Consider the following 20,978-nt stretch of genomic DNA (forward strand, 5'->3'; position numbering starts at 1 on the left):
TCAAGCTCTCTCTACAATACAATGAAGAAGATTCAAACTCTGAAATCCTTCCACACCTGTTCTGTAATTCAGAAAACTCACACACATCTGTAACGTTTTTTTTTTTTTCTTTCTTCACCCTTTTATACAAGTACATGGAAAAACTAAATGAAATAGGTATACTTTCAGTTAGTTAATCAACTAACTTTGCTTACGTAGCCAATTAATTTTTGGACCACCAAATTCCACATATCTAAAAGAGAAGAAGTTTTTGCTTAGCACTTGGAGGGTCAAATACATTTCAAAATGTAGATATCACATATGAATATTTGATAATTACATATTCAACAACCTCAACATAAATACTAACTGGGAAATAATATATAAAATAATCAAACCTCAGCTGACCATATGCTTTCAAGACATTTTCATATAGTGTTGCTCTAAGCTCTTCCTTTTTAATTAGCACTTTCTATTGCAAATTAGAAACTTGCTTGTTGGGGATCTCAGGCCAATTCAACAACTAGAATTGGAGTCCCAAAAGCCTCACCAGCTGATCACAACTGTTTTTATGATTCCAACATTCAAAAGTTTTCCCCTATGGATAAATTAAATGCCTAAAATTAAAAGGGTACCTACATGAACATGGAGTATTGTTACCAAAGATAAAAATATTGGTAATTAGATATATATCAGTACTTCAATTTTATAGATATATCGACGAATATTTTGAAAAAAAATATTGGTAGGCTTAAAATTGATCAAAAGTTATAAAAATGTAATTAGAAGTATAATCGACATTTTAAAGCTGTTTTATTAAAAAAGTTGATATGTATAATATGATTTATCATATTTGATAATAATATCATATGCATCGATAAAAAATATGAATTTTATAAGTGTAAAATTATTATTAAATTACATCAAATATTATTTCATAATAATATTATGATATTTGATTATAATATGTCTAATTTTAAAATATATTTAATATTAAAATTATAATTCATTTAATTCAGTTGTACTAAATGATATAAAATAAATTGTGATATATGTAAAAATTTTTAATATTTAATTAATCTATTAATAATATTAAAAACACTATGAAGAAAATTATTATGATAATTTTTATATTTTTGGTAATCAATTAAAGAAATTTTTGTATATAATTATAAAATAATTATAATTAATTTGTTCTCTAGAATTTTTTTAATATTTTGTTTATGTGATGATTTTGAATATATATATTTGGTGTAATATATTTAATAAGGGGCAAACTTGTCACTGTGGTAAACTGAGCTCAAGTTTAAACTGAGCTTATATAAAAGAGCAAGAAGCTTCCTAAACCTCTTAGAATCATCTACATTAGGGAGAAGTGTGAAAGGTTCTAAAGAAATCTAGAGATGTATTTATTTGAGCAAATAGTCAGACCAATTGAACCAACGGGTTTGGTCCCATTTTTAAAACACCGTTTTTACTTGATAATATGAAATAAAATTATTTAAAAATATTAATTTATCATTTTAATTTAATAAAAATATCTTACAAATAAATGTATTATAAATTATAAGGTATAAATCATTATGAAAAAATTTTACATGATAAATAAAATTCTTTCTCATCTCGTATTAATAATGATTTTATATTTTATATTATATAAATCCCATAATCTTCTTATCCTTTTTAAATTGAATAAAAATTTTATTGATTGACATCGATAATAAAATAAGAAAATTTCAAAACAATAAAAGTTGAAAATATAAAAATAAAACATTGGTTTTCACTTCGTTACATAAGTACTACACTAGTTAAAAATATAGATATTGAGAAATTGAAATACAGAGTCGATATTTTATTTTCTTTTTTAAAATTTTAATTTTATTTTTAGTTGTACTTCATTTTTAAGTATTTAGTTTTAATTTTTTAAATTTCTTATTTTATTATTGTTCAATATTTCTAAGATGTTTGCTTCATGAGAGACAACAAAAATCAAAACTAATTATAAGGGTCATTACAAAAGTCGATTGTAACAACAAAAACCAACATTTGAAACTAGTGAGAGTTTGTTAAGCCTATAACTAATTACAATCTTCAAGAGCCCCTTTCAAACTCAGAGTTCGAGATTTCTTCTACTCTTTTAACTACTGTATTCGGGTTCTCTTTTATTTTAAACACCCACATACAACCGATCGCCTCTCCCTGGTGGTAAGAGGTATAAGAGACCATACCCTCCACTGCAGAGTCTGCCTTTCTTCAGCTTCTATTACATTTTGATCTCTGTCTCGATCTTCTTGGACTCCTCCACTGCAGTAGATACAATACTCCAGCCCAGACCCTCATGGATGGTGAGACCTTAGTTTCCTCAGGCCAAAGCTTTGAGCTAGGCTTCTTCTCTCCAGGTGATTCTGATATTCGATGTTTGGGAATATGGAACAAGAAATTTCCAAATACTGTTGTATGGGTTGCTAACAGGGAAAAACGAGTTGCAGGTAGAAATGGAATTTATATGTGGTAATGATGGAAATCTTGTTCTCCTCAACCAAACAAAGGGGATTATCTGGTCATCCAATTCTTCTAGACTAACTAAAAATCCAGTTGTGCAGCTATTAGAGTCTGGAAATCTTGTTCTTAGAGACGAGCACTATTGTTCCAACAAGCTGCATATGGCAGAGCTTTGATTTCACAGGCGACACATATCTGCCAGGCATGAAGTTCGGATGGAATTTGGAGACTGGCCAGGACTGGCATTTGACATCCTGGAGAAACGCCAGTGACCCTTCACCTGGAGAATTCACTTATCGAATTGATATTATTGGGTTGCCTCAAGTTGTTCTTCGCAGTGGCTCAGAGAAGAAGTTCCGTAGTGGGCCATGGAATGGACTTTATTTTAACAGTATGGCAACAATGAAAACCCCAGTTTTTAAAACTTCTTTTGAATGAAATGGGTTCAGTCCAACGCTTTGTATTGGGTGAAGGTAGCAATAAGTGGGATGTTATGTATACGGTGCAGAATGATCAGTGTGACAATTATGGACACTCTGGTGCTAATGGTATTTGCAGAATTGACAACAGGCCAATTTGTAAGTGCCTGGATAGGTTTGTTCCAAAATCAGAGAGTGAATGGGAATTCTTTAATTGGACCAGTAGCTGCATTAGGACACCATTGGATTGCCAAAAGGGGCAAGGGTTTATCAAACTTAGAGGTGTGGATTTGTCTGATCTGTTGAAGTTTTGGGAAAACACGAGTATGACTGGTAAAGAATGTGAAGTGGAGTGCTTGAAGAGCTGCTCTTGTACGGCTTATACTAACTCAAATATTAGTAGAGGAGGCAGTGGATTTTTTTATCTGGTTTGGAGATCTGATTGATATTCGAGAGTTAGTTCAAGATATTGAGCAACTCATCTATATCCGGATACCAGCTTCAGAACTAGGTAATTGTAGCACATGGTCTATCATATTATATTTTCTCATTTATGAATCTCCTTTGGAACTCAGCTGATAAAAGCCGTGAGCAGCACTGATTAATCAGAATGTAAAGCATCCAACTCAAGTGGTGCAGTGCTGCCAAAAGCCTAGTAATTAAGTATCCTTCTCATATTTTGGTATGCCCAAAATGAAATGGTTAGGATTTGTTCAAGAGGTGAACTATATTCATGCTTGGTAAAGATACATATACAACATATGTGTTGTTGCCTGGAGCAGTGATGGATCTTTCTCAGGGTTGAATTCTTCTGATGCATTATCCTAGTCGATCCCCAAGTTTCCTTAGCATGGCATGGGTTCATCTAACTATTAAGTCAGCTTCTCTGTTAGCTCAGCCCATTCTCGTGGTTCCCTCAATATGAACACTTTGAACTAAAGACTGACCCGATTTGTAATAAGTCAGACCATGGAGATTTGGTACTATTACATTTCTCTGAAAGAAAATGTTGGTCTAAGATTTAAACACTTATGCGGAATATATATTTTTTGGTTGCTGGAACACACGTTTTATTGATGAAGAGTGCTGAATTTATACATGAGTTTGTAATTGAAATGACATTAAAATAGTAGAAAATCAAGCTACTAGATAATGAGCAACTACTTCCTATAAAATAGAAACCAAATAACCAAAGCTTGACCAAATAAAAACAAGAAAATATTTGGATGTTGCAGATTTTGTTAAGGACTCCAGCTGCAATATTTAACTTCAAAATTCCAATTCCAGCAGATACTAAGTCAAATTCAACAGAAATTTTTTTAATTGCAAGATTTGATTTCTCTATGTTATATGTTCCAGAACTGATGGGTGATTCCAGTAAAAAGAAGCATCACTTTGTAATTTTGGTGGTTGCACTAATGGCTTTTGGAGTTCTTGTCTTTGGTTTGACAATCTGGATAATAGTTTGGAAGAAGAGGAAAGGGAAAAGAGGTAAGCATACTTATCCACCCTTGTTGATTGTTCCCAAAGAAAAAGTATGTCCTTGATTTAGAACCTATCATATTTTCTGCCCTAAAACAATGTTCATGTCTGATGGACTTTATAGCCCCAAATTCTATAAAAATCTAATTGAAGAAGATAAAATTTCCATGCATACATGGAGGCACAACATAAGTTTCCTAGTATATACACACAGACATTTATTTCTACAAAGGAGCTATTTTAGATGTTAAAACCATCCAGTTGCACTGACAATGCAACCTATACACTTTCCAATTTATAGGTCAGCAAAAGCAAAAAGAAGACCAGGAATTACCATTGTTTAATTTGGTTACTGTTGCAAGTGCCACTAATAACTTTTCTGATAGAAATATGATTGGGAATGGTGGTTTTGGCTTTGTTTACAAGGTTATGTGGATTGTATTTGGTATCTGAATTGAGAAAAAAGTGATTGTCATCATGTAATATTTCTATTTGATAATTTGTAGGGTATATTGTCAATGGGACAAGAAATAGCAGTGAAGAGGCTTTTGACTGATTCTAGACAAGGGCTTCAAGAGTTCAAGAATGAAGTTATTTTGATTGCCAAACTTCAGCACTGCAATCTTGTTAGGCTTTTTGGGTGTTGTATTGAAAAAGAAGAAATGATGCTAATTTACAAATACACACCCAACAAAAGTTTGGACTATTTTATTTTTGGTTTGAGATTCTTTATCCCTTAATCTATTTGGCCTATTTTAAATTAACTAAAGTTGCAGATCAGAAAAGAAGTGAATTAATGGCTTGGCAAATGCAGCTTGACATTGTTATGGGAGTTTCAAGAGGACTTCTTTACCTCCACCAAGACTTCAGATTGTGGGTCATTCATAGAGACCTCAAAACCTGCAATATATTACTTGACGGTGAGCTGAGCCCCAAAATTTCATATTTCGGCCTCCCAAGAATTCTTGGAGGACATCAAACTGAAGCAAAAATAAAGTGAGTGATTGGAACATAGTAAGTTTTATATTCGTATATCAGAAACCGATGTTGATTATTTTCAACTACTCAAGTTTGATTATTTTTATGCAGTGGATATATGTCTCCAGAGTATGCAATTGATGGCAAATTTTCAGCGAAATCAGATGTCTTCAGTTTTGGTGTGCTTCTGTTGGAGATAGTGGCAAAAAGAACAGGGGATTTAGTCATCCAGATCGCCACCACAATCTTTTGGGACATGTAGGTGAAAATAATGAAATGCTATTTTCTTCCCATTACATATGCATGGGTGCAGAGTCATAAAGTCCATGCACCTCTGGTTTTTTTTAACTCAAATGGCTAAGCATATTGATTGTAATCGTCTCTAGACATGGATGCTTTGGAATGAAGACAAGGCCTTGGAATTGATGGATGAATGTCTCAGGGATTCATGTGTTGAGTCTCAAGTCCTAAGATGTATTCAAGTGGGCTTATTATGTTCAAAAACTCCCAACCGACAGACGAACCATGTCATTAGTAATTTTCATGTTGGGTCATGAGGAAGCAGTGTTGCCTCAACCTAAGCAACCATGTTTCTTCATAGAAAGAAGTTCCGATGATGATGAAGGAAGATGCCATACAGAAAATGAAATTACTGTTACAATGCTTGAGGCTAGATAAATGATGTGTCATGTATGAATCAGGCAGGGCTGAAGGACAATAGATGCAGGTTTGTGGAATTGAAAAGGTTCTAATACGTTATACGCATGTTCCTTTTTGTGAGGCACCTGGGCCTAAACCTGGTGGCTTTGTATAAAAATCTGTATGATTCAGAAATTAAACTGGTAAAGAATGGTAGGGATTATGGTCCATTGGATTTCTCTTTTATAGTTCATAAGAACTTGTTTTGCAAGGATGACATTGTGGCAAGCCATGATGTTCTTGTTCACAGGAAATCAATTTTACTTTTTTCCTTCAGTTTATCACTATGGTGATTAGTTATGATTTATGGTGTTGGGGTTGATCAACTCGGCACCTAAACACAGAGATCCGGCCTATCGAACCAATCATATTCACAAGGTTTATATAGGTTTTAGAATCTAGAAGTGCTAGAAGCAACAACCAAAAGTTGTATTTGAGACAACGAAAATGCCTACTCTTATTGAATGATAAATGCAACATTTATACACAAGTTTGCAACAGAAAACAATAGAAAAGCAGCAAAAATAGCTGGAACTAACAACTATTTCCTATAAAATAGCAACAGCAGCATAACAGCTCTATGAAACTCTATCAGCCACATTGACTAAATTGTTCTATGGTTGGAGCCTCAATTTCAGCATCTCTTCACGCCTCAGCAGCCTTCTTAACAGATTCTTAAGCTTCCTCAATTCAAAACAACTTTCACACGTCTTCCAGTATGTTTGTAGCTACTAAGGCATTTTGCTCAACACTCCTCCTTGACTTGGAAACTACAAACTCCAAGTCTTTTTCTGAGAAATTCAAACCTAGCTCTTGGTAGAGCTTTTGTTAGAATATTAGCATTTTGTACTTCTGTTTTACAATGTACCAAAGTTACTTCTCCATCATGTTGTATTTCCCTTAAGAAATAAAACTTGATTTTGAAGTGCTTTGTCCTGCCATGGAATACTGGATTATTTGTAATTGAAATTACAACTTGATTGTCAACAAAGACTTGTGTGCTCCCAGTTTGCTCCATATTTAAGTCTGTTAGTAGCTTTCTTGTCCAAAGTGCTTGATTTGCAGCAGCAACAGCAGCAATGTGCTCTGCTTCAGCCGTGGATTGTGCCATGATATCCTATTTTTTAAAGCACCAAGGGAAAACACCTGAACCAAAACTAAAGCAATAACCTGATGTGCTTCTCATATCATCAACGCAGCCAACCCAATCACTATAAGAAAATCTATGAAAATGAAAATTATGCACTTGTTTGAACTTGATACCAAAGTCAATAGTGCCTTTTATATATCTCACAATACGTTTTGCTACCTGCAAGTGAATTTCACTAGCACAATGCATGTATCTTGAGAGTAGACTTATAACATGTACTATATCTGGCCTTGTTGCAGTCAAATACATTAAGCATCCAATCATGCTTCTGTATAACTCTTCATTTACTTTTTCAGCACCATCTTCTTTGCAAAACTTTTCTTTTTGATTCATAGGTGTGGTTGTGGGCTTGCATTCCTCCATCTTGAACTTTTTTAGAATTTCCTTTGCATACTTCTGCTGATAGATGAATATCTCATGCTGATTCTGATGCACTTCCATTCCCAGGAAATAAGACATGTCTCCAAGATCTGTCATCTCAAAGACATCCTCCATTTCAGCTTTGAATTTATCCATTAAACATTGATTGTTTCCTGTTACAAGCAAATCATCAATGTATAATGAAATAATAAGTATGCCAGCATTAATTTTTCTAATATAAAGTGTGGATTCACTTTGACTTTTTTTAAACCCCAGACTAAGCAGATGTGCATTAATTCTGTTGTACCAAGCTTTGGGGGCTTTCTTCAAGCCATACAAGGCTTTTTTTAGCTGATAAACCTTGTCTTCTTTGTCTTTTACTGCATATCCTCCAGGTTGCTCCACAAAGATTTCCTCCTCAACGTAGCTATTTAGAAAAGCCGATTTTACATCTAACTGATAGATTTTCCAACCCTTTTGAGCAGTCAAAGCTAGCAGCATTCTTATTGTATCCAACCTAGCTACAGGTGCAAAGGTTTCTGAAAAATCCACACCAAACATTTGAGCATAACCTTTGACAACCAGTTTGGCTTTATGTTTGTTTACAGAACCATTGGAATTGAGTTTGGTTTTATAAACCCACTTGACACCAATGACCTTTTTATGTGTTGGTCTGTCAACTAGCTCCCAAGTGTTGTTTTTCTCTATCATGCTGAGCTCCTCTTGCATTGCAACCCTCAAATTTTTATCCTCAATAGCTTCATTAAACCCTGCAAGCTCAAACACAGCCACATTACACCTTTGATAAATATCATAAAGTGATTCGGTGTCTCTTATAGGAATGTCATCAATATTTTCATCAAGGAACTCAAAATTCTGATTTTTTTTTAGCATCCCAACTTCTTTAATCATCCTCCATGAATTTGACATCTCTGCTAACAATGACTTTGTTAGCATGAGGCATATAGACTCTATAAGTCTTTGATTGGTTGTTGTATCCTACGAAGATCCCAACTTTTGCCTTTTTATCCAACTTGTCCCATTTCACCTGAGGCACATAACAAAAACAAAGGCAACCAAATGTTTTTAAGTTTAACAACAGAGTTTTATATCCAAACCAAGCCTAGAAAGGAGTCTTATTTTTGCAAAGCTTTGGTTGGGAGTCTGTTCAATAGAAACACTGCAGTGTTTGTAGCTTCAACCCATAACTTTTTTGGTAGCCCTTTCTCATGCAAAAGGCATCTTGTCATCTTCATTATAATCTTATTCTTCTTCACCACCACTCCATTCTGTTGTGGTGTGTAAGGTGCAGTCAGTTGGTGCTCTATGCCTGTTTCTTCACAAAAATTGTTAAATCTTTCAGAAGTATATTCAGTGCCATCATCTATCCTTATAACCTGCATGACGACACCACTTTGGTTTTCTACTAAGGCCTTGTATTTCCAAAATACATCAACAACCTCAAATTTAAATTTAGGAAAAAAATCCAACAATATCTGGTATAATCATCTATAAAGGCAATGTAGTACTTACTGCCCTTCAGAGATGGTGTTCTATGAGGTCCTCCAACATCGGTGTGTACAAGTTGCAGCTTGTGTGATGATCTCCATGTAGATTATTGTGGAAAGGAAGTCTAGATTGTTTTCCATACTGATAGGCTATGCAAGTAGGAAGATTTTGCTTCAGGTTAGGTAGACCTACTGCAAGTCGATTCTTCTTTATGTAGAGCACTCCATTATGATGAAAGTGCCTCAATCTCTTATGCCATAAAGCTGTGACATTATTTTCTTGAGAAATAGTAGTCTGCTCTTCCTCAAGCAAATTCAAGGCAAAGCTTTTGCCTCTCATCTTGATCTTGAACACATCTTTTCTATTTGCATTCTTGATCATACAGAACTTGTCCTCAAATAGCACCTTGAAACCTTTCTCAAGTAGCTGCCCAACACTTAAGAGATTTTGATCAATATTAGGAACAAACAAAACATCAGGGATAAGTTTCAGACCTGAGAGACTTTCAATGGCAGCAGTCTCTTTGCCCCTTGCTGAGATGTATTTCCCATTTCCAATTCTTACTTTGGAAACAGTTGTTTTGTCGAGTTCCCTGAAAAGTCCTTGATCATAAGTCATGTGGTTTGTGCAACCACTATCTATGAGCCAACTTTCAGACCTGTTTTTGTTGGCAGAACACGTGGCAACAAACAACTGTTCTTCGTGATATTGATCAGCAACTGCAGCCTTGATTTCTTCTTCTGGTTGTGTTTTGCATACCTTCTCCATATGGCCTAATTGACCATAATTGTTGCACTTGACATCTGGCCTCCACCAACACTTTTGTGGAGGAAGATTTGTTTTTTTGCAATGAGGGCAAGGTGGATGTGCTCATATCTGATTCTTTTTATTATTGCTTGACTTGTTTTTCTTGTTTTTCTTTATGTCTTTTTTGGAATCATTGTTTTGTGATTTGACTTGGAATGCTCCCTTAACAGATCCTTCTTGTCTCATCATTCTCCTTTGTTCCAAGGCCTGCAAAGCATTAACAATTTCTGCCAAAGATATAGTTGATAGATCTTTAGAGTTTTCCAAGGAAGAGATTGTGGCTTCATATTTTTCAAGCAGAGTTACTAAGATTTTTTGAACGATTCTTTCATCAGAAAATTCCTTACCATACAATCTTACCTTGTTTGCTATGCTAAGCAGCTGTTCAACATAATCTTTGATAGTTTGAGACTCTTTCATTCTACTCATTTCAAATTCTCAGATTAAATTCATTACCTGCATATTCTGCAGCAGACTCCATTTGCATGATTCTAGTGAGAATGGAAGGTGAAACTGCAGAGAAGAGGCAGGCCTTGGCTTTGGTTTTCCTTATTTTTCTTTCCTTGTGAATCTTCATTTGATTGATACTTGGATTGTCTCCAAGTGGTGGTACTTCATAATCTTCTTCTACTGCCTCCCAAAGATCCAAAGCTTCAAGGTGGACTATCATTCTAACAGCCCACGCCTGATAATTATCACCATTGAAAACTGGTACTGACAGAAAGCTTGTATCTCCATCCATTTGCTGTAGAATGATAGTTACAAGCTGTTAAAGGTTGTGTGTTTATGTTGGCTTTGGAGTTCAGTACGTGTGAAGGTATTTTGGCTTCACTCAATCCTCACAAGTCCCTCAACATAGATGGCTCTGATACCAATATGTAGGATTTAGAATCTAGAAGTGCTGGAAGCAACAACCAAAAGCTGTATTTGAGACAATGAAAATGTCTACTCTTATTGAATGACAAATGCAACATTTATACACAAGTTTGCAACATAAAACAATAGAAAAGCAGTAAAAATAGCTGGAACTAACAACTATTTCCTATAAAATAGCAACAACAGCATAACAGCTCCATGAAACTCTCTATCAGCTACATTGACTAAGTTGTTTTATGGTTGCAGCCTCAATTTCAGCATCTCTTCACACCTCAGTAGCCTTCTTAACAGATTCTTAAGCTTCCTCAATTCAAAACAACTTTCACACGTCTTCCAACATGTTTGTAGCTACTAAGGCATTTTGCTCAACAGTTTAAGAACTTGGGGGTTGTCATGATCAGCTCATATTTCCTGAATTTTAGGTTCTAGTTTTTGTGTTCCTATAAATATTAGTAATAAATTTTGGAACAATTATATTGCTCTTTTTTGAATCAAGTTTGCATAAGGCTTATGTCACTTTATTGAATTGGTCAATTATGACATAATTAAATTATCCATCTGGTCAATTTTGCACACCATAGTTTAATATGAGTTGAGGAAGCACTTGCTGACTAACAACTTCTTTCTTCCCTTTTCCTCGCATGTTGAAACAATTCAGGTTCATCGTGAATCACAATGTAAGTATTATATATTAGATGTTAGTGGTTCTACTGTTTGTAGGCATTGTATATTCTTTCTTTCCTTCTTTTTAATTTCCCAAGTCTACATATCTGCTGCTGTTGATGCCTAACTTCTTAATGAACTTAGAAGGAGAGGAAGACAAAGATTGGTTGGTGATAATTGTAATGGTGCTTGATAATTTTTTGATCCAGCCTCTTCCAAGAAAAATGAAAGTGAAGAACCTTCCTTTCTGCACCTTCTTTTACATTTTGATCTCTTTCTCAATCTTCTTGGAATTCTCCTCTGCAGGTGATACCATAAATGAAACCCAATCCCTAAAGGACAGGCAGACCTTAGTTTCATCAGGGCAAAGCTTTGAATTAGGCTTTTTCTCGCCTGGTGAGTCCAAGGGCCGGTATTTGGGAATATGGTACAAGAATTCTCCAAGCACCGTTGTANACAATTTAAGCATAACAAGACTGACGCTGAATGAACTGGGTTCAATCAATCGTTTTGTATTGAGCGAAAGTAGCACTGAGTGGGCCATAATGTATACAGTACAGAATGACCTGTGCGACAATTATGGACACTGTGGTGCTAATGGCTTTTGCAGAATAGGAAACACACCAATTTGTGAGTGCTTGGATGGCTTTGTTCCAAAGTCACAGAATGAATGGGAGTTTCTGAATTGGACCAGTGGATGCATTAGGAGGACGCCATTGGATTGTCAAAAAGGAGAAGGGTTTATAGAAGTTAAAGGTGTGAAATTGCCTGACCTGTTGGATTTTTGGGTAAACAAGAGGATGACCCTTAAGGAGTGTAGGGCTGAGTGCTTGAAGAACTGTTCTTGCACCGCTTATGCTAATTCAAATATTAGCAAAGGAGGCAGCGGCTGCTTGATGTGGTTTGGCAATTTGATTGATGTCCGTGAATTCCACGCCAAGGAGAGTGAGCAAACGGTCTATGTCCGAATGCCAGCCTCAGAACTAGGTATTTGTGCTTTATGCTCATAGCTTTCTACCATAGAACTCTGTTTTTCATTTCCTCAACTAGGAATCAATGTGCCAGCAAGTTGGGTCCTTGCATCACATTTTGGTATGCTAAAAATGAAATGAACCTTAGACCATAAAGAAGTTATACCATTAGTTGTACCCAATAATCAGGAAATCCTTTTACTGCATTATTTGATTTCTTTGTTCATGTGTTCTAGAATCAAGGCGCAATTCCAGTCAAAAGAGGAAACATCTGGTGATTGTGGTGCTTGTATCCATGGCTTCTGTAGTGCTCATTTTGGGTTTGGTATTCTGGTGTATAATTTGGATGAAGAGATGGAAGAAAAGAGGTAAACATACTCTGCACCTTATCAATATTTTGTAAAAAGAGCAGTCTTTGATTTAGAGACTTGTATATTTTCTGCCCTAGACACAGGTCCAGAAATGCAGAAGGATGAATTTGAGTCACCATTGTTTAGTCTAGCCACTGTGGCAAGTGCCACCAATAACTTTTCTTATGCAAATATGATCGGAGAGGGTGGTTTTGGTCCCGTTTACAAGGTAATAAATGTTATATATGGTCTTCGGGTTGAGAAAATGATGAATGCTATCATTTGACACTTCTGTTTGACAACCTGTAGGGCACACTGGGAACTGGACAGGAAATAGCAGTGAAGAGGCTTTCAAATAATTCTGGACAAGGACTTCAAGAGTTCAAGAATGAAGTTATTTTGATTTCCAGACTTCAACACCGTAATCTTGTTAGGCTTTTGGGTTGTTGCATTGAAAGGGAAGAAAGAATGCTAATCTATGAGTATATGCCCAACGGAAGCTTGGACTACTTTATTTTTGGTCTATAGCTCTAACCCCCTCCATCTAATTTGGCTTATTTTTGTTACTTAAAGTTGTTTTCTTGCATGTAGTTTAGTTTTCTATATCTAAACAGAGTCATCTCTAGATATTATGCTTATGTGGAATAAAATATTGTACAGACCGGATGAGACGTGTCTTACCGCCTTGGCAAAAGCGCTTGGACATTATCCTAGGAATTGCATGAGGTCTTCTTTACCTCCACCAAGACTCCAGATTGAGAATCATTCATAGAGATCTCAAAACCAGCAATATCTTACTAGACAGCGAGCTGAACCCAAAAATTTCAGACTTTGGCATAGTGAGAATTTTTGGAGGAGATCAAATTGAAGCCAAAACAAAGCGAGTAATTGGAACGTAGTAAGTTCTATAATCATGTATGAGGACAATGTATTCATCATTTCCAACTACTAAGTACTTCAAAATTTGATATTTTTCTGTAGTGGTTATATGTCTCCAGAGTATGCAGTTGATGGTCAATTTTCAGTGAAATCTGATGTCTTCAGTTTGGGTGTACTTTTGTTAGAGATAGTAAGTGGCAAAAAGAACAGGGGGTTTTGTCATCCAGATCACTACCACAATCTTTTGGGACATGTAGGTTGAAATAACTAAAAGCTATTATATCTCTATTTTTCACCCACCCACATTCACTTATCTCGGTTTTAATTCATGAAGTTGAACATATGGTTGGCAATTATTTTAGGTGTGGTTACTGTGGAATGAAAACAGAGCCTTGGAACTGAGTGGAGCCATGTTTGGTGGACTCATATGTTGAATCTCAAGTACTAAGATGCATTCAAGTTGGTCTACTATGTATCCAAAAACTCCCAGAAGACAGGCCATCAATGTCATCAGTGGTCTTAATGTTGGTTAATGAGGAAATAACATTGCCTCAACCCAAGCAGCCTGGTTTCTTCATAGAAAGAGGTCCTGATATAAATGAAGGACACCGCACAGAAAATGCTGTAACTATAACAACACTAGAAGCTAGATAGAGGATGCATGCACCAAGGCTATGTTAGAGAATATGGTTTTATGAGACACTGCTGCATCTAGGTTTGTGTCTGTCTTCCTACTTATGAATTCTTCAATTTTAAAGTTGGCATTGTACTTCTAATAAGGCATTCCAATATTGTATTTTGTTTCTGAAACTCTATATCTAGATTCTATAGTTGATGAATGTACTGTAGTCTACAAATCTAAGATGCCTGACATCATCTTGAAATCAGGTCATCTTTGAATCAAATGACACTATCTTGAAGGTTTTAAAATGAATTTATCATTGGCTAATCTTATTTTTTCATACAAGTCAATGCCTTGCTGCCCACATTTGTTTTGAATTTGACATGATATATTATATATCTTGTTGAGGTTTTATCTAAGTTCCTCAATAAAATGAGATAGAACACCAATATAAGAAGACAGAAAAAAAAATACTAGAAATCAGAAAAACAGAGCAAGACAAGCAGAATTTACATGGTTTGAATCCAAGATTTGAATCCTACATTCATAGATCAAGATCACCTCCAAAAATCCACTAAGAATGAACCATTTTACACCCTTTGGAATCTTTGAGAATTTTCAAGCTCTCTCTACAATACAATGAAGAAGATTCAAACTCTGAAATCCTTCCACACCTGTTCTGTAATTCAGAAAACTCACACACATCTGTAACGTTTTTTTTTTTTTCTTTCTTCACCCTTTTATACAAGTACATGGAAAAACTAAATGAAATAGGTATACTTTCAGTTAGTTAATCAACTAACTTTGCTTACGTAGCCAATTAATTTTTGGACCACCAAATTCCACATATCTAAAAGAGAAGAAGTTTTTGCTTAGCACTTGGAGGGTCAAATACATTTCAAAATGTAGATATCACATATGAATATTTGATAATTACATATTCAACAACCTCAACATAAATACTAACTGGGAAATAATATATAAAATAATCAAACCTCAGCTGACCATATGCTTTCAAGACATTTTCATATAGTGTTGCTCTAAGCTCTTCCTTTTTAATTAGCACTTTCTATTGCAAATTAGAAACTTGCTTGTTGGGGATCTCAGGCCAATTCAACAACTAGAATTGGAGTCCCAAAAGCCTCACCAGCTGATCACAACTGTTTTTATGATTCCAACATTCAAAAGTTTTCCCCTATGGATAAATTAAATGCCTAAAATTAAAAGGGTACCTACATGAACATGGAGTATTGTTACCAAAGATAAAAATATTGGTAATTAGATATATATCAGTACTTCAATTTTATAGATATATCGACGAATATTTTGAAAAAAAATATTGGTAGGCTTAAAATTGATCAAAAGTTATAAAAATGTAATTAGAAGTATAATCGACATTTTAAAGCTGTTTTATTAAAAAAGTTGATATGTATAATATGATTTATCATATTTGATAATAATATCATATGCATCGATAAAAAATATGAATTTTATAAGTGTAAAATTATTATTAAATTACATCAAATATTATTTCATAATAATATTATGATATTTGATTATAATATGTCTAATTTTAAAATATATTTAATATTAAAATTATAATTCATTTAATTCAGTTGTACTAAATGATATAAAATAAATTGTGATATATGTAAAAATTTTTAATATTTAATTAATCTATTAATAATATTAAAAACACTATGAAGAAAATTATTATGATAATTTTTATATTTTTGGTAATCAATTAAAAGAAATTTTTGTATATAATTATAAAATAATTATAATTAATTTGTTCTCTAGAATTTTTTTAATATTTTGTTTATGTGATGATTTTGAATATATATATTTGGTGTAATATATTTAATAAGGGGCAAACTTGTCACTGTGGTAAACTGAGCTCAAGTTTAAACTGAGCTTATATAAAAGAGCAAGAAGCTTCCTAAACCTCTTAGAATCATCTACATTAGGGAGAAGTGTGAAAGGTTCTAAAGAAATCTAGAGATGTATTTATTTGAGCAAATAGTCAGACCAATTGAACCAACGGGTTTGGTCCCATTTTTAAAACACCGTTTTTACTTGATAATATGAAATAAAATTATTTAAAAATATTAATTTATCATTTTAATTTAATAAAAATATCTTACAAATAAATGTATTATAAATTATAAGGTATAAATCATTATGAAAAAATTTTACATGATAAATAAAATTCTTTCTCATCTCGTATTAATAATGATTTTATATTTTATATTATATAAATCCCATAATCTTCTTATCCTTTTTAAATTGAATAAAAATTTTATTGATTGACATCGATAATAAAATAAGAAAATTTCAAAACAATAAAAGTTGAAAATATAAAAATAAAACATTGGTTTTCACTTCGTTACATAAGTACTACATTAGTTAAAAATATAGATATTGAGAAACTGAAATACAGAGTCGATATTTTATTTTCTTTTTAAAAATTTTAATTTTGTTTTTAATTGTACTTCATTTTTAAGAATTTAGTTTTAATTTTTTAAATTTCTTATTTTATTATTGTTCAATATTTCTAAGATGTTTGCTTCATGAGAGAGAAAAAAATCAAACTAATTATAAGGGTCATTTTAGGAAATAATTATTTTATGAAAACGAGTAACATCGTGCCTTTAAATAGCTGTCATTACAAAAGTCGATTGTAACAACAAAAACCAACATTTGAAACTAGTGAGAGTTTGTTAAGCCTATAACTAATTACTCTCTTCAAGAGCCCCTTTCAAACTCAGAGTTCGAGATTTCTTCTACTCTTATAACTACTGTATTCGGGTTCTCTTTTATTTTAAACACCCACATACAACCGATCGCGTCTCCCTGGTGGTAAGAGGTATAAGAGACCATACCCTCCACTGCAGAGTCTGCCTTTCTTCAGCTTCTATTACATTTTGATCTCTGTCTCGATCTTCTTGGACTCCTCCACTGCAGTAGATACAATACTCCAGCCCAGACCGTCATGGATGGTGAGACCTTAGTTTCCTCAGGCCAAAGCTTTGAGCTAGGCTTCTTCTCTCCAGGTGATTCTGATATTCGATGTTTGGGAATATGGAACAAGAAATTTCCAAATACTGTTGTATGGGTTGCTAACAGGGAAAAACGAGTTGCAGGTAGAAATGGAATTTATATGTTGGTAATGATGGAAATCTTGTTCTCCTCAACCAAACAAAGGGGATTATCTGGTCATCCAATTCTTCTAGACTAACTAAAAATCCAGTTGTGCAGCTATTAGAGTCTGGAAATCTTGTTCTTAGAGACGAGCACTATTGTTCCAACAAGCTGCATATGGCAGAGCTTTGATTTCACAGGCGACACATATCTGCCAGGCATGAAGTTCGGATGGAATTTGGAGACTGGCCAGGACTGGCATTTGACATCCTGGAGAAACGCCAGTGACCCTTCACCTGGAGAATTCACTTATCGAATTGATATTATTGGGTTGCCTCAAGTTGTTCTTCGCAGTGGCTCAGAGAAGAAGTTCCGTAGTGGGCCATGGAATGGACTTTATTTTAACAGTATGGCAACAATGAAAACCCCAGTTTTTAAAACTTCTTTTGAATGAAATGGGTTCAGTCCAACGCTTTGTATTGGGTGAAGGTAGCAATAAGTGGGATGTTATGTATACGGTGCAGAATGATCAGTGTGACAATTATGGACACTCTGGTGCTAATGGTATTTGCAGAATTGACAACAGGCCAATTTGTAAGTGCCTGGATAGGTTTGTTCCAAAATCAGAGAGTGAATGGGAATTCTTTAATTGGACCAGTAGCTGCATTAGGACACCATTGGATTGCCAAAAGGGGCAAGGGTTTATCAAACTTAGAGGTGTGGATTTGTCTGATCTGTTGAAGTTTTGGGAAAACACGAGTATGACTGGTAAAGAATGTGAAGTGGAGTGCTTGAAGAGCTGCTCTTGTACGGCTTATACTAACTCAAATATTAGTAGAGGAGGCAGTGGATTTTTTATCTGGTTTGGAGATCTTATTGATATTCGAGAGTTAGTTCAAGATATTGAGCAACTCATCTATATCCGGATACCAGCTTCAGAACTAGGTAATTGTAGCACATGGTCTATCATATTATATTTTCTCATTTATGAATCTCCTTTGGAACTCAGCTGATAAAAGCCATGAGCAGCACTGATTAATCAGAATGTAAAGCATCCAACTCAAGTGGTGCAGTGCTGCCAAAAGGCTAGTAATTAAGTATCCTTCTCATATTTTGGTATGCCCAAAATGAAATGGTTAGGATTTGTTCAAGAGGTGAACTATATTCATGCTTGGTAAAGATACATATACAACATATGTGTTGTTGCCTGGAGCAGTGATGGATCTTTCTCAGGGTTGAATTCTTCTGATGCATTATCCTAGTCGATCCCCAAGTTTCCTTAGCATGGCATGGGTTCATCTAACTATTAAGTCAGCTTCTCTGTTAGCTCAGCCCATTCTCGTGGTTCCCTCAATATGAACACTTTGAACTAAAGACTGACCCGATTTGTAATAAGTCAGACCATGGAGATTTGGTACTATTACATTTTCTCTGAAAGAAAATGTTGGTCTAAGATTTAAACACTTATGCGGAATATATATTTTTTGGTTGCTGGAACACACGTTTTATTGATGAAGAGTGCTGAATTTATACATGAGTTTGTAATTGAAATGACATTAAAATAGTAGAAAATCAAGCTACTAGATAATGAGCAACTACTTCCTATAAAATAGAAACCAAATAACCAAAGCTTGACCAAATAAAAACAAGAAAATATTTGGATGTTGCAGATTTTGTTAAGGACTCCAGCTGCAATATTTAACTTCAAAATTCCAATTCCAGCAGATACTAAGTCAAAATTCAACAGAAATTTTTTTAATTGCAAGATTTGATTTCTCTATGTTATATGTTCCAGAACTGATGGGTGATTCCAGTAAAAAGAAGCATCACTTTGTAATTTTGGTGGTTGCACTAATGGCTTTTGGAGTTCTTGTCTTTGGTTTGACAATCTGGATAATAGTTTGGAAGAAGAGGAAAGGGAAAAGAGGTAAGCATACTTATCCACCCTTGTTGATTGTTCCCAAAGAAAAAGTATGTCCTTGATTTAGAACCCATCATATTTTCTGCCCTAAAACAATGTTCATGTCAGATGGACTTTATAGCCCCAAATTCTATAAAAATCTAATTGAAGAAGATAAAATTTCCATGCATACATGGAGGCACAACATAAGTTTCCTAGTATATACACACAGACATTTATTTCTACAAAGGAGCTACTTTAGATGTTAAAACCATCCAGTTGCACTGACAATGCATCCTATACACTTTCCAATTTATAGGTCAGCAAAAGCAAAAAGAAGACCAGGAATTACCATTGTTTAATCTGGTTACTGTTGCAAGTGCCACTAATAACTTTTCTGATAGAAATATGATTGGGAATGGTGGTTTTGGCTTTGTTTACAAGGTTATGTGGATTGTATTTGGTATCTGAATTGAGAAAAAAAGTGATTGTCATCATGTAATATTTCTATTTGATAATTTGTAGGGTATATTGTCAATGGGACAAGAAATAGCAGTGAAGAGGCTTTTGACTGATTCTAGACAAGGGCTTCAAGAGTTCAAGAATGAAGTTATTTTGATTGCCAAACTTCAGCACTGCAATCTTGTTAGGCTTTTTGGGCGTTGTATTGAAAAAGAAGAACTGATGCTAATTTACAAATACATGCCCAACAAAAGCTTGGACTATTTTATTTTTGGTTTGAGATTCTTTATCCCTTAATCTATTTGGCCTATTTTAAATTAACTAAAGTTGCAGATCAGAAAAGAAGTGAATTAATGGCTTGGCAAATGCAGCTTGACATTGTTATGGGAGTTTCAAGAGGACTTCTTTACCTCCACCAAGACTTCAGATTGTGGGTCATTCATAGAGACCTCAAAACCTGCAATATATTACTTGATGGTGAGCTGAGCCCAAAATTTCATATTTCGGCCTCCCAAGAATTCTTGGAGGACATCAAACTGAAGCAAAAATAAAGTGAGTGGTTGGAACATAGTAAGTTTTATATTCGTATATCAGAAACCGATGTTGATTATTTTCAACTACTCAAGTTTGATTATTTTTATGCAGTGGATATATGTCTCCAGAGTATGCAATTGATGGCAAATTTTCAGTGAAATCAGATGTCTTCAGTTTTGGTGTGCTTCTGTTGGAGATAGTGGCAAAAAGAACAGGGGATTTAGTCATCCAGATCACCACCACAATCTTTTGGGACATGTAGGTGAAAATAATGAAATGCTATTTTCTTCCCATTACATATGCATGGGTGCAGAGTCATAAAGTCCATGCACCTCTGGTTTTTTTTAACGCAAATGGCCAAGCATATTGATTGTAATCGTCTCTAGGCATGGATGCTTTGGAATGAAGACAAGGCCTTGGAATTGATGGATGAATGTCTCAGGGATTCATGTGTTGAGTCTCAAGTCCTAAGATGTATTCAAGTGGGCTTATTATGTGTTCAAAAACTCCCAACCGACAGACAAACCATGTCATTAGTAATTTTCATGTTGGGTCATGAGGAAGCAGTGTTGCCTCAACCTAAGCAACCATGCTTCTTCATAGAAAGAAGTTCCGATGATGATGAAGGAAGATGCCATACAGAAAATGAAATTACTGTAACAGTGCTTGATGCTAGATAAATGATGTGTCATGTA

General features: G+C 34.5%; 3 pseudogenes; all 3 read left to right on the forward strand.

The window, feature by feature from the left end:
* Nucleotides 1-21: 21 nt before the first annotated feature.
* Nucleotides 22-14,529, forward strand: LOC117909120 (annotated as a pseudogene).
* LOC117909121 lies at nt 14,488-17,846 on the forward strand (annotated as a pseudogene).
* LOC117909122 lies at nt 17,843-20,963 on the forward strand (annotated as a pseudogene).
* The last annotated feature ends 15 nt before the right edge of the window (nt 20,964-20,978 follow it).

The sequence above is a fragment of the Vitis riparia genome, chromosome 19 (assembly GCF_004353265.1).
Source record: "Vitis riparia cultivar Riparia Gloire de Montpellier isolate 1030 chromosome 19, EGFV_Vit.rip_1.0, whole genome shotgun sequence".
NCBI lineage: Eukaryota > Viridiplantae > Streptophyta > Magnoliopsida > Vitales > Vitaceae > Vitis > Vitis riparia.